Raw genomic sequence first — 9,111 nt, 5'->3', positions numbered from 1 at the left:
TTTCATCTTTCTAGTGGATGCCTGAAGGTTTTGGGCCAAAAGTGACTGGTATGTGGAACTGTTTATAATTCCCTCCACCTTGACTAAAGCCCCAGTTCCAGCGAAAGAAAAGGAACCGCAAAGCATGATACTGCCACCGACACGCCTCACCGTAGAGATGGTGCTCTTTTGGTGATGAGAAGAGTTGTTTTTGCGCCAAATGTACCTTTTGGAATTGTGGCCAAAAAGTTTAACCTTGGTCTCATCAGACCATAACACAGTTTCCCACATGCTTTTGGGAGACTTGCTGTATTGTGTAGCACATTTTAGCTGGGCCTGGATGTTTTTCTGTGTAAGAAAAGGTTTCTATCTTGCAACCCTACCTCATAGTCCAGACATATGGATAATATGGGAGTTTGTTGTCAAATGTAGTACACAACCAGTACTTGCCAGAAAATCCTGCAGCTCCTTCAGTGTTGCTGTAGGTCTCTTGGCAGCCTCCCTGACCAGTTTTTGTCTTTTCTTTTCATCAATTTTGGAGGGACTTCCAGCACTTTGCAACGTCACTGTTGTCCCATATTTTCTCCACTTTTTGATGACTGCCTTCACTGTGTTCCATGGTATATCCAGTGCTGTGGAAATTCTTTTTGTACCCTCCTCCTCACTGATACCTTTCAATAATGAGATCCCTTTGATGCTCTGTAAGCTATCTGCGAACCATGGCTTTTGCTGGAGCAGGCAACTGAGTAAATGTCAGGAAAATCTTACTAGGATGGCTTAACTTTATTTAGGGTTAATCAGAGTCTCTTTAATTGATGGCAGGTGTGTACCCAAGAAGAGTGAATGCTGTAATTAAATCAAAAGGTACTTATGGTATTAGTTTAAGGGTGTGCACACACAACAAAGTATTAGTTTAAGGGTGTGCACACTTGCAACCAGTGTATTGTACATTTTTTATTTTTTATATCTTTCCCCCTAACAGATTTGTTTGTTTTTCAATTGAATTGTACAGGTTATAGGTCACATTAAAGGTGGGAAAAGTTTTGAAATTATTTATTGTGGTCTCGTTTTTTTTATCACAAAAAATGGCATTTTAACAGGGGTGTGTAAACTTTTTACATCCACTGTGTATATATGTGTATATACACATATATTGTTCTTTACTTTTACAATTATCACAGACATTATTTAGTTTAAAACTTTTATTAAAACTTTTGTAGCAAAAACACTAAAAGCCATTTAATAAACAAAAAAGTGCTCACATTGAAAGCAGACTTAGCATGAGCAATAGTAAACTTATTTTCCTTTGAAACTCATATTAATTGAAATGCAGCTGACAACCCATTATATTCCAGGAGACATGCTAGGATTCATAGTCCAAATAATATATAGTGAAACACTAATTAGCAATTATATGAAGAATGCAGTTATTCAAAAGATAAATATGTAAGGCATTTGCTAATAGCTTGGGACAGCCCACTGGACAAGTGTCTAATTTCATGGACAGCTCAGGAGCACTGTCTTGTGAAGTGATCTGGTCAGACCTCATACACTAGACAAATGAAGGCTGAGGGAATCAAATGCTGCACTACATGAAGCAGCGAGTTGATAGCCAGGCCTTACTAATCTGCCAAAGAATGTTATGTATCAGAAAATAAACTGGAGAGAAAGAGAGAGAGAAAATACATTGCCATCAAACCACTGACTGTGTTTAGCTACAAAAAAAAAACTAAATGGATTATATATTGTCTAGTACCTGAAGTTATCTGCCCTTGCTGCAGATGGCAGCATTTCAGTACCCAATCCTGGCACTGCTTATTATTCTCCAGCTGATGTGCAGTACAACACAGTGTCAACCAGATGAAGCAGCATGTGATGTCAGGTAACACTGGGTATAGCTTCTGTCTTTTCTGTGGCTCAGTGTGTTTGATGAAGCAGAAACAACAAACTTAAACATAATTTTCTAAAGTAAAAACATTTATTTTAGCTAGATGGATGTGTAGTAGATTGGACAGCTGGCCATGGGGTCTGTAGAGTTCTAGGCCCCAGATGCTGCATAAATCACCCCTGTTATAATTTGCACACATCTCGCACATGATTTATTTTGTAAATGATTATTGTAGGTGGCTTATCCATAACAATGGCAGTTACAATTGAATTAATAAAGTGTATTGGTACTTACTTACCTTTAATATTCCCTGCTTATAACTGCTGTAAACTGTTGCCACAGAATACTGAACTTATTGAGTCTTAAGTGGAATACATACAGTTTAAAAAGAAAGTAACATTACGTGGAAAGATTGAATGTAGACTAATGAAATGACTTGGAGAAGCCCCATTTGAATTCAAGACACTGCATGCATTGGAGTTATAATTGAAAACCACTGCTATTCATAGACTAAATGACTCTTAAATTGTGGATAATTGCTAGTATTTTTTTAACTATGAGCATAGATTGTTTTATTTCTAAGTATGGCGGGGGTCACTGATCCCTTCAATACTTGGCTCAGAGCTTTTGTTACTGCTGTGATGTGACATGGCATGCATTGTTACATGCTGTAATTGAAACTGCTCACAGGACTGTAATTTTCCTTAACAAACATTATTTGCTTCTCCTGTAATTTCAGTACTTTACTAGCACAGTTAAATAAAACTATACTTCACACTTTTTATTTTCTATCATATAAAGTTGCGTAACCATCTGAGCTCTCCCATGGCAAAACTGTAGCCCATTATCATAAAAGTACATTTGTATATCTGCAGTAAAGAAAAGACTTAAATTACAATTACAGGCATTGCTTGACCTCAATAACACTTTACACTATTTTGGTAATGGGCTATATCTACAAAGCCCAAGGAACGATTACATGTATTTTTCTAACAATACGTTTGCATTCTCTGTTATTATTTTGCAGCCTACCTCTCAATAGCTGTCTGGCATGTGGTCTAGATTCCAGATTATCTACAAAATGACTTGACCCAAGAGCTCTGCAGGGGATTATGTAGCAAAGTGTATAAGCAATTTAAACATATTACTGGAATGTGTATTTGAGAGTCCCACAGCTTATCGTTTAACTTAATTGCTTTCTGGATAAAGTCATGAACTGAAGTTAGTGCCTTTAGTAGGACTGACTTTTATGAAAGACCTGCATTTGGGGATTTGTCGTTCAATTTCAGAAAGAAAGAATAACTAGCAGTAAAGTTTGCTTGTGCCGACTGACTATTTAGAGTTCCAGGAACCCTCCATCTGATTTTTCTGGTGTGGTCTCAGAGATAACATTTCTATAGACTTTTGCAGCTACAGTTGCATGCCAGAGTTGTAGGGAATGTAGCTAGATAATTACAGACCAGGTGTAGCCAGAGATGTGTCTCTGTAAGTAGTGATACATTGTTTTCTCAAAGCACCGTTATTTAAAATGAAATTCTTCTCTTGTTAACTGTATTTATACATTTGTTAACTGGGGTAGATCACTGACCCTAGTAGACCATTTGTAGGCTCAGTCTGTGGTTTTACTACTAAAAGTATGCAGCAAATCAATTGTACAGGCAGTTAAACATCAAAATTGTCCAAGTGATTAACAATAAACAAGATCCTTTAACAAGAGTAAGTTATAGTCATGTTCCAAGGTATTTGCAATGCCTAGCAGATATTTTGAAATAGAGCTTATAAGTGTTCAACATTATTCCTTTGTTTACAAACACCCTGTAATATATTCCCAGTCCACAGCAGTCATTTGCCCCTCGCCTCCTCATCCTAGTTAACATTATCCTATCTCCCTGCTTCTATCATCTGGAATCCAAATTCAGATACTGATATACCTCTTCCCCTATTACACTTAGCAGCTAGAGGCCATGCATTCAAGAAAGTGCACACACTGGGTACCACACCTGCTTGGGTACCTGCCAAAATTCTGAAGACATTAACTGTGATCTTTGGAATGCCCAGAACTGCAAGTGTAAAACAGGGATAATGCACACTAACTCTGAGTTTGTGTTATCTTGTAGTATTCCATCCTATTCTGAGGTACAAGGATCTCTGAGTTAGTATATGTAAGTAACATGGGTGGGGCTGCAACCTCCTCAGACTGAGACACAGGGAGAAGCCCCTGATAAAAATGCTTTAAAGGTATCTGAAACAGAGTCATGTTGTTGTCTCCATGTAGTCTTCAGAAAGAAAGAATAAAAAGGTTCATCTAGCTCCCACTGGGCCTCTGTGGAGTAACCACATGAAATTATTTTCTCCCTGTTGTTTGCAATAACACATGCTTGTATAAGGAACTGAATTAAGTTCAGGAGCACTTATACAGCCATAGAACCTCCACGAAGCATCAACATTAACTGTGGTCTCCCCACTGCTTGCAGCAGTACATGGCTGCATGCAGAAGACAACTAGATCCAGGAATCTGCATATGACCACAGGGCTACTAATGAGCAATAGGATAAATGTGTACTTTCCCTAGTGTTTGAAATATATACATACTGAGACAACAAACATAACCAGATTCAGATAGTCCCCACTGTGACCCTAGGGAATAATGTATAACGTGTTTTACCCCATTTGCAACATTCACATGCCTCAATATTGACACAAGTAAAGAACTACTCTTTAAATTCCACTAAGACCACCCAAAAGTAACTTTTCCGTCAAAGTCATATACTGACAAATTCTGCATTCACAAACACACTTTAATATCAGCAATCAAAGCTGGCCACATTATCTACCCTTCCATCCTTTAAACTCTAGGTCAGCTGATTGTAGAACAGAAGCGTAAATCTTCATAACTGCTCAATTCACTGGAGACACTTGGCCACTCAGTCAGATCTTGTATTGCATATATAATAGAAGTCTCCCTGCCTGTTGAAAGCAACAGAATTTCTGTTTGGGATTGTATATGAAACTACAGTTATATAAGTTGCACTTAGCCATAACAGTAAATGTGCAAATTCTACACTGCTGCAGTAGTCCTTATTCTATATGGGTTGTTTCTTGCACAGGAAACAATGACTGGCCAGCTTCAAAAGTTCTGCCCCTCCCCACACTCCTTCACTCTGACTGCTGATTGGCTAATTTCATGGAGGGAAATCAGCAATCAGAGTAAAGCTTTCTTCAGAATTTTCTTGCCCATACATTTGTCAGAAGAATCTAACATCATGAAATAAGTAAACTAATCATTATTAATAACAGAGTTTATAAAGTAGAAACCAAGAAACAGTCCTTCTTTATATTCCAACTACAATTATGTAGGGGTTGGAAGGCTGGGATGGCTACTGCAGCAGTGAGGAATTCAAACATCTACTGTTATGTGTAAGTGCAACTTACAGTAGCCCTTTTTCTGTATGAGTTGAATACCAAAGCATATCCATCCTGGAAGGAGGATGAATATGTATCCAGGAGTCCCTGTAGAATGGTACTAGCAAAGTTTGACCTGGACCTAGAAAAGGAATCCAGTATGTAATTCTTTGTAAAAATGTGTATACAGGACCATGTTGCTGTCTCTAGAATGCTTCTAGAGGCCAGCCCTTCCCAGTATGTCATCACAAGGGTCTAGTGGGATATTCCTTGATACTGCCGAGAATGGATTTGCCATGGTGAGAATAACAAAAAAAAAAAAAACAATAGTAGAGGGCAGGCACCTAGAAACTTTCTGTTTAGACTCAGGGTGTCCCTTTTTCATCCCTTGATCAATAAATAGCTGATCAGCTTATTAAAGGGCTCTGTCAAGATAGTACTTGAATTGCCTATGCATGTCCAGAGTATGCAGAATCTGTTCTGCCTGATTTTTAGGTTCTGGGTAGAAAACTGGTAGATTGCAGGAATGATTCAAAGTAAACTCTTCAACACTTTGGGCAAGAATGAAGGGTTTGAGCTTAAAATACCCTATCCCTGTGGAAGTTTGATAGCATTCACCCACCATGACAGCTTGCACTTGGATACTCTTCTTGCAGATGCCAGCCAATAATGAATACAGTTTTCCCAGTCAAGAACCATAAATCAGCTTGATGGCCAAGTGCAAAAGGTCAAAAAGAACCAAGGCATGCACGTAGGACTGTTGGTGCACGGTCCAAACCATGAATACTCAAACAAAAAAGAGAGACCAGCACTCGGCGGCAGCAGGATAAAATTATATTTATTTAAGGTTGCAAAAGTCAACCTAACTCAATATGCACAAACCGGTTTCGGCTGTTGTAGCCTTTTTCAATGTGACTTATCCAAAAACATAAGATTCCAAAAAACCATATTGCATCCTGTTTCTCCATTTATACCCACAACTTAAAGTGGTATTGCCCATTTCTATATTTGTATGCAGAGTACTTATGCAGTATATTGTCTTGAATATGATAAAACTGATTTTACTTTTTATACATAGTAAAACATATTTGTTGAACATATTTACATGCTTATAAATACTTACTTATTTGAAATATATTATAAAGCTTGTGTAATTGGCCCATGCTCATTAAACATATATTGTAAACATATTTATTAAACATATTTTTTAAACATATTTATTAACCCCTGATAATATCATGCCTAATAAGGCTAATGTAAACTGTAGCCCTAAATGTTTACATATTTATATCATACTTAGAGGCAAAAGACAATTAATATGCATATGATTAATATATTTATGTTGAAGCATATTATTGTTTACCCTGAATGTTTGATATTTGGGGATTATAATGTAAAATGTTAAGGTGAAATGCGGACCAGAGTCATGTGGTATACCTTTACCCATGAAAATGTACACATATAAATATAAATATATATATATATATATATATATATATATATATATATGCGTGTCCACATATATTTTTTGTGTTTTGGCCTGTTGTTGGTTCTCTTAATATTGATATATATTATATAGATATCAACTGATTGAATTTTTGCCTGCCTAATAGTGATACTATAATCTAATAATTCATATGGGGCACCAGGGGACTATCCCTCATGTACTTGATATTCATTTAATCCTGGCTTGAAAAAAGCCCCAAGGGTGGTAATCCACTTATTCTCCATGTTGTTGAGTTTAGTGTGCCACCCCATCTTGAAATTTCTGTGTAATTGTATTCTGTCTATTATGATGAACTTAAATGATGCTCCTGTGTGTTGTTGAGTATGTTTGTATAAAGCGTTGGTTATTTTTCTATTTCTGATTGAACTCAGATGTTCGCTAATCCTGATTCTGATGGGCCTAGAGGTCTGCCCAACATAAAAAGCAGAACAAGAGCATTGGGCCAAATATATCACCCAATCTGAACTGCAATTTCCAAAAGTTGTTATGTTAAATATCTTTGGTGTGTTCTTGCTAGTGAATTCTTTGGTTTTCCAAATATATTGGCATAAACTGCAGTGTCCACAGGGGTAACAACCAACTAAAGCATCCCCAAACAATGTGGTTTGATGTTTGATCATTGGTGTGAACCTTTTATAGTGTGTTAACTGGGACTGGATTGTGCGTCCCCTACGATAGGAAAAAGAACAGGTATCGGGAAGAATATCATGAAGAAATGAATTTGACTGTAATATATTCCAATGTTTGTTAACAATTTGTCTGAACCAAAATGTGTTATTGCCATACGTGGTGACTAGTCTGATCGGTTGCCTACCCTGTTTAGAACCTTCTGTAGATCTATTATATTTGAGAAGATCATGTCTAATCTTGGTTTCTAACTGTTCGGCTGTTTTGTTTAAATGGTTAGGATTGTATCCTCTGTCCAGAAATCTGGTTGTTAATTCTTGTGTTTGGCCGGAATATTCTGTTGTGGTTGAACAAATCCTTTTCAAGCGCATATATTGTGACTTGGGAATGTTATTGATAATGTGACGGGGATGAAAACTGGTTGCATGGAGAATGGTGTTATATTGTGGAAATTTCCTGTGTATTGTTGTTGCTAAAGTGTGGTCCGGTAATCTTTTAATGGCCACATCCAAAAATACCATCTCTTTATATCCAATGTTGACCGTAAATTGTATGTCAAATGGGTTGTTATTGAGATAATCCACAAATGTGGATAATACCTCCTTGCTACCCCGCCACACCAATCAACAATCATCCAAGTACCTGCTCCATATGTCCATGTATTCTATATAAATATTCCGCTGAGCATCATATATGAAGGTTAGTTCATAGTACCCCATAAATAAATCAGCATAAATAGGGGCAAAAGATGCCCCCATGGCTGTCCCTTTGATTTGCCAAAAGGGGTTACCTTCAAAATAAAATATGTTTTTTTGCAATACAAATTCAGTTAACTTAATCAAAAAGTTGTTGAATCCTGTAGAATATAGTTTTGATTCTTTTAACCAATATGTAACTGCCAAGATGCCTGCTTTGTGTGGGATACTAGTATATAAAGATGTTACATCTAATGTACATAACAGCCAGTCTTCATCCAGTTGGGAATCTTCAATGATATTCAAGAACTGTGTTGTATCTTGGATACGTGATCTAATCATAGGCAATAATGGTTTCAGATATTCAGTCAGAAAAGCAGATAAAGGTTCAGTAAGAGAACCACGACCTGACACTATCGGTCTACCTGGCGGATTCATGAGATCTTTATGTGTCTTGGGTATTAAATAGAGGTATTGTGGCATCGGTTCTAGAACTTTGGGTTGATTGGCCACTTGTAGAGTAATGATATCTTCTTCCACAGCTAAATCTATAAATGAATCTATATCTGTTTTGAAATTGGGAGTTGGATCCACTACCATCTTTATATAAAACTGAGTTTGGGATAACTGTTTCATTGCCTCTGCCTTATATTTTGAATGGTCCATAACCACAATACCTCCACCTTTATCTGCAGTTGTAATCACAATTTTTCTGTTTTGTTGTAATTGCTTAAGAGCCTCACGTTTTTGTTGGTTAAGATTGTTACGACAACTATCCATGTTTTTAGAAAAATGTAAATCTTTCAAAACACACTCCTTAAATATAGACACATGTTTGTCCATTGGTGGTGAAAATGAAGATTTTCCAAACCTGAAACCAGTAGATCTTTGAGAGTTGGTTGCATCTGAAAAGAATAACTTTAAATTAAGTGTTCTACAAAAATTATTGATGTCATCCACCAATAAATGTTCAGACACCAGTGTAGTGGGTACAAAATTAAGTCCTTTATTTA

Source organism: Protopterus annectens, chromosome 6.part0 (assembly GCF_019279795.1).
Source record: "Protopterus annectens isolate FY-2018-M chromosome 6.part0, PAN1.0, whole genome shotgun sequence".
In the NCBI taxonomy this organism is placed as follows: Eukaryota; Metazoa; Chordata; order Ceratodontiformes; family Protopteridae; genus Protopterus; species Protopterus annectens.
Note: the sequence above shows the minus strand (reverse complement) of the source record.